The sequence below is a fragment of the Chelonoidis abingdonii genome, chromosome 8 (assembly GCF_003597395.2).
Source record: "Chelonoidis abingdonii isolate Lonesome George chromosome 8, CheloAbing_2.0, whole genome shotgun sequence".
NCBI lineage: Eukaryota > Metazoa > Chordata > Testudines > Testudinidae > Chelonoidis > Chelonoidis abingdonii.
In genome coordinates, this window is record NC_133776.1 from 33,939,515 (window position 1) to 33,945,885 (window position 6,371).

The following is a 6,371-nucleotide window of genomic DNA, read 5'->3' on the forward strand; positions in this document are numbered from 1 at the left end:
AGCATAATGTATTTTAGCCACAAGTTGAATATATCCATGATCACAGCTAAAATATTTTACAGCCTCTAGTTTTATGACATATGTAGTGAGAGTTCCATGGGGTACAGTGGGGGACAGTATACATTAAACACCATGCCCCTGGCCTACCCATTGTTCACATCCTCTGCCCTCATATATCATAAGCCCACAGCAAACAGGATCTTGGGAAGGAGAGGATGCAGATAAGCCCTTTTTCTGGGCAGGAAGAGGAGATCTTTGTGTGTGGAGTTCCTTCCATGCAGGAATCTAAGGAGCATGATTGCTGCCTACGTTTCCATCCATTATCGTTTTGTTTTTAGCATTTAATAAAAACAATCATATTTCAAACACCATATTTCCTAAAGAATGCAACATTCTGGCAATGGGAGATAGCAAAAACAGCAAACCAAATTCACTAGCACCTATGCCCTTCTACAGCACCACCCCTGATGTATATGCAGAATACACAACATAAATAGAGGAAGCCCTTCTGTTTCTGAAACTTTGTCAGTGGAATAGATAAAGCAGAGGAGAGAGTGAATGAGCACTATTACCACAATCTACAAAGAGGCACAAAGGGGGATGGATATTTCGGAAAAGACAAAGGGTTCACTAAATGCTTATTTCAAACCACAAAGAAATACAGTTTCAGAAGAATACAAATTCAGACAGCTACTGCAAGTACCTCATGAATACGATGACTCATATGTAAATACCTTAAGGGCTAAGCCCTAGTCCCACTGAAGTCACTGGAAGTGTAACTATGAATTTGGTATATCTGCATCACGCATGATCCATGATCAAGTCATAGCATGCTCTCTAAACACTGAGAAATCCTTATAACCAGCGGGGTTTGACCCTAGGAAATGCAGTTATCATAGCACAACTATATGAGTCACCACAGGAGGGATCTAATGTTCTTTCTCCTAGGACAGTGGTTTTCAACTTGTGGTCCATGGACCCCTGGAGGTCTGCAGACTATGTCTAAGATTTCCAAAGGGGTCTGCACCTCCATTCAAATTTTGTAGGGTTCTGCACATGAAAAAAGGTTGAAAACCACTGTGCTGCTAAGACTTTAGATGTGAGTATTAACCAACTGCAGCCACACCCCAAACCAAACAGGTTTTAAACCAGAAAGTGAGGTTACAGCATGTGCAAAATGTATTAATGTTACTAATGCAGATAATAATTGTGCCTGCTATTGTTGTGAATTGACTACACAAATACCATATAGAAGTAGAGTAAGGAGTACCAATTGCCTCTTCTGTAGAAAAGTGAAACGTGGCTGGAGTTTGGGGGAAGAAAGAAAACAAATCAGAAAAACACTGAACACTGAACTGAAAAACACTGGACAGAAAAACACAGAAACAATCAATCTCTAAAGGCAGGGAATGGGAGTGCCCCACCTGTTCTGTAGAGTGAGTCACCCCCCTCCAGTTTGGGACTGTGATGAGTCCCCTCCAGTTTGGGACTGTGATGAGGTAATGCTCACCTGACTCTGAACGGGAGGGGCAGGGGGCAAAGCCAAGTGAGAAGAAAGAACATGATAAAAGGGAAAGACATTTGCCATGCTCTCTCTCTCTTCCACCTACATCTACAGATACCACACCAAGCGACTGAAATGCTGATCAAAGGGGAAAGTCTGGCTGAAGAGCAACCAGCCAGCCTGTGGTGAGAAGCATCTAAGTTTTTAAGGACACTGAACGTGTTACGATCAGCTTAGAATACATTTTACTTTTATTTCATTTGACCAAATCTGACTTGTTCTGCTTTGATTTATAATCACTTAAAAATTGTCTTTGTAGTTAATAAATCTGTTTCTTTATTCTGCCTGAAGCAGTGCATTTGGTTTGAAGTGTGTCAGAGACTCCCGTTGGGATAACAAGCTGGTACATATCAATTTCTTTGTTAAATTGATGAACTCATATAAGCTTGCAGCGTCCAACGTGCATAACTGGACACTGCAAGATGGAAGTTCCTATGGTTGTGTCTGCGACCAGAGATATAGGCTAGTGTCATTCGGCTGCACAATCCAAGGAACAGCTTACATGCCAGAGGCTGTGCATGAACAGCCCAGAAGTAGGGGTTCTCACAGCAGAGCAGAGTAAGGCTGGATCCTGGAGTCAAGTATTGGAATGATTTAGCAGATAACACCAGAGGGGAACATCATACCCTCAACATCCTATAAAAACTCCACAGCCCACCTGGCACAATAACTGGTTTTCTGCATATAAAAACCAGGGCCGGGGCTAGGTGGAAGCAAGCAGGGCAACTGCTTGGGTCCCCAGGCCACAGGGTCCCCCACAAAGCTACATTGCTCAGGCTTCAGTTCAGCCCCAGGTGGCAGGACTCAGGGACCTGGGCTTCAGCTCCATGCTGTGGGACTTTTGGCTTTCTGCCCTGGACCCCAGCGAGCCTAATGCTGTCCCTGCTTGGAGGCCCCCCTAAAACCTGCTCGAGGCCTCCTAGGGGGCCCTGGGGCCCTGGCTGAGAACCATTCTGTTAGAGAACATCACCCTGTAATTATAAATTATAAGTTGCTCCACATTATATAAGGCTTGAAAGATTTTGCTGAGCTTAAGGCTAAATTTAATAAACATCTTTAACTGAATCCAGGAATATGATGACTTTTATCACTCCCTGTAGTTAGTACAGATCTTCCAAATTTCTTTTTGGTTTTTCTAATGCTCCTCAGGCTTACCAAAAAGCTATGTATTCAGTACTTTGCAGATGACATGGTACTGTTTGGAATACAGATGTTGTTGGTTTTGCTGCTAATGCAGAGGAGCTAGAAAGAGAATGAGAAAATTTTTGATTGATTTCAAAAAAGGATTAAAATTGGACAGAAATAAATATATTCACTCCTATTTCTCCTCAGATGGTGTTTAGACTGATCAAAAGAAATTGGAAACTGTTCTTAAGGCTCCAAGGCTATAGAATATGTAATTAGTGCCTTAAATTCTGGGAATTTTTGGCTTCCTTATGAAGTTTATTCCAAAGTATATAAACATTAGTCAGCAGAGCTGTTCTGAAATCAGGAAAGATATTGGGTGAGAATGGAATTCTAAAAAAGAATCAGCTTCTTGGGAGCTAAGAAGTGCTTTAACCAAAGAACTGTGTGTAGCATAACTGGATTCACCAACATTTGTAGTGGCTGATAGTCTTGCTGATTTATGTGCAGTTGTGCTCTGAATACATAATAATAGATCAAAAAATCATTGGTATATGCAGTTGCTCGCCAATAAGCAAAAAAACAGCCTTTGGCTATGTGTGGGCTATAGAATATTTTCACATGTACCTCTAGGGACATATATTTATTCTAATGACTGACTCACTTTAGTTCTCAACTCCTTTTCTCATTTACATGAGGTCACAGGTGCCCAGGATTATTCACTCCTTTTAATCCATGGCACGTGTGCACAGGTCTTGGAGTTCCAGTCCCTTCCTCTTCAAACTTCTCTTGACAGTATCTTTCCATTGTATCCTTTATCCCCCATGTCCTTTCTTGCTGTCCAGTTTTTCCCATGCTTTCCCTGTTGGTTGTTATTCATGTATTTTCCACATGTCCAGACCACCTCAAATGTGCACTCTCTGGACTATCTATCAGTGAGAGCCCCAAGTTCATCTTCCCCCAACTTTTTCCATTCACACTGTCCACCCTCCTCAATATATTATTGTCTACAACCTGTATTTCCTTTTCTTGCATCTCCATAAGAGTCACTGTTTCCAAACCATAGAGCAGGCAGGGACAAACACACATAGCATACACTTTTCCTTTCAGTTTGTTATTTACTTGTCAGTCCCACAGTACTCCTGCCACTTTTTCCCTGCTGTCCATGCACATTGGCTTCTCTTCTTCAATTATCCAGATCTCTCAGATGGCACAAAGTGTACTTCCCAAGTACAAATTCTTTCTTCTAATTTTGCTTCTCTGCTGAAACAGAAATCAACAGTGGTTCTTCCACCTTTCCTACTTGCATAACTTCAGTTTTCTTTGTGTTTACCTTCAAAACTTGTCCTTTAAACACAGATGCCTACTCTGATACTATATTCACCACTTCCTCCTTACTGTGATCCAAAAGGGCCAAATTGTCAGCATACATTAGTTTTCTCTTTGTCTCCTCAGGCTTGGTTCTCCTTCTAATTAACTTCATAAAGAGGAGGAACGAAGTGGATTTGGTACACTGCTTTGTCTCAATCCCACCATCATTTCAGAACTTAGAAACTCTATGCATTGTTACCTGATGAGCCTTGCTATAGCTCCTCTATCATCTCCTCTTCTTGAAGTCCCCGTCCCAACCATTCCAATACTCCAAACACCAGCTTGGTGGAACCAAGTTATATGTTTTCTCAAGATCAAAAGATGCTACATAGTAGTTACACCCTCCATTTATCATTCTTTCAAACTTCTGTCTCATTGCAAATATTGTGCAAACACTATTCCTTCCCTTCCTAAAGCCACATTCTAATGACTGATCATAACCGTATAACTCACACGCTAAAATCTAACAAATCTATTCTGATTCTACATAGAATCCACTGCCAAGGATGGAGAATTTCACCTATATAATTTTACCATTGAACACGTTAGAGGAGAAAGTAATGTGGCTGATGCTTTGTCACATCCTCCTCCTCTAGAACCTGCATCTGATCAGCCAGCAAAAGACTATGTGTGATAGTTTCATATGCATTGCAGATATGGAGGCATCAGAAAGAATGTCGTACAAAAGACCGAATGACTTGAGCAAGTTTCCCAGCTTTCCCCAGTTGTGTGGAACTGAGAGCAGGACCACAAAGGTGGCAGCTGCAGCTCCCTGATTCCAAGGCCAGTTGTATTTACCTAGCCACCTGCCAGCTGGGGATCACAATAACAGCAGAGGAACTCTGGCCATACCCCCTCCCACTTCCAGGAGACACCAAGGGCAACTGGTTCTTTCAGTTCTATGCAACTGGGGTCTCCCTCAGACTGGGGAAATTCCCAACAAGGGAACTTGGACTGTTTTTTGACCTATTTGCATTGACAAAGCAGCTAAAAAGGGCCAGAATGCAACTGAAAATCTGACCTATTGTCTCTATTCTTTGACATTTACTCAATGAGCCACAGCTGTACACTGTCAACATCTTCTACCTCTGGAGAGGGAGGAAAATAAAGATTACTCATCTGCTGTACGTTTCCTTCTGCTGGATTCTCAGTGGATTATTCCTCTTCTGTTCCATTTTTCTTTCCTCTTTATTTGTACCTTCTTTTCACAATGAGCTGCCTCCCCTCCCCTCTGGGTTTTACATTTAGCTAGAAACCAATTGAAAAAAACATAGGAACACAGGAATTGTCAAACTGGATTAGACCTAAGGTCCATCTAGTTCAGTATCCTACCTACAACAGTGACAGTATCAGATGCTTCAAAGGAAGGTGTAAGAACCCTGCAGCTTCTAGAGGAAGCAATACCACTCAGCATATCTATCTATCTATATATTGCTCAGCCATAATCTGCCCCAATATTAGGTTTCATTCTTATCTCTAATCATTAGAAACTGGGTTATGCCCTGAAGCAGGAAGTTTAATTTCCCCAATAAAATGTGTGTTATCATGAACTATTATAACTCTAGATAGTCTTGTTAAAATGTTTAATCACAGAACAACTGACAATTAGCAGAGGGGTCAAGGCCCATTTGGATATAAAGGTGACATTGCTCTCACCACAGGCCTCTCTTGTGCAAACATTGTTGAGGAGGTGTGGGTAAGCTTGCCCTGCTGGCTGCTCTTCCTGAACCTATTTTGCGGATAAATGGAAGACTTCCCTTTCCTGGATTGCCAATCTGGTATGTTTCACAAGCACTACATCCACTTACAAATTTTTTAGATAATAAATATTAATTTGAACCCCAGGAAAACAACTAAAATTAAAATAAACGGCCCACATCATTTTTTCATCTTATACTGCAACATTTCAACGCTTTACTTGGCCAACTAACATTGCAAGACCTTTGCCATCTTGACAAACGTTGACCTGGACTCAGTTATTCATGCCTTCCTCACCTCTTGGCTGGATTACAGCCATACAGTAGACCTGGGCATGAAAACTTCTGCGCTTAGGAAACTCCGACTGGTACAGAATGCTGAAGCACATCTTAGTAACACTGGCTACCACAAACACTTCAAACCTGTCTCCTGCTCTCTGCGCTTCTTGGCAATCCTGCAAGTTTTACTCCTGGAGTGGTTTGAAAATGTGTGCTCTGACACAGCCTCAGGGAAGGTTACACAGCCAAGTGAAACTGAATGGCCATTAAAATCTTGCTTATTAGCCGCTTTTATTGGGTCACCTCTTGTAACTTAAAGCTAGATGTGAATTTCC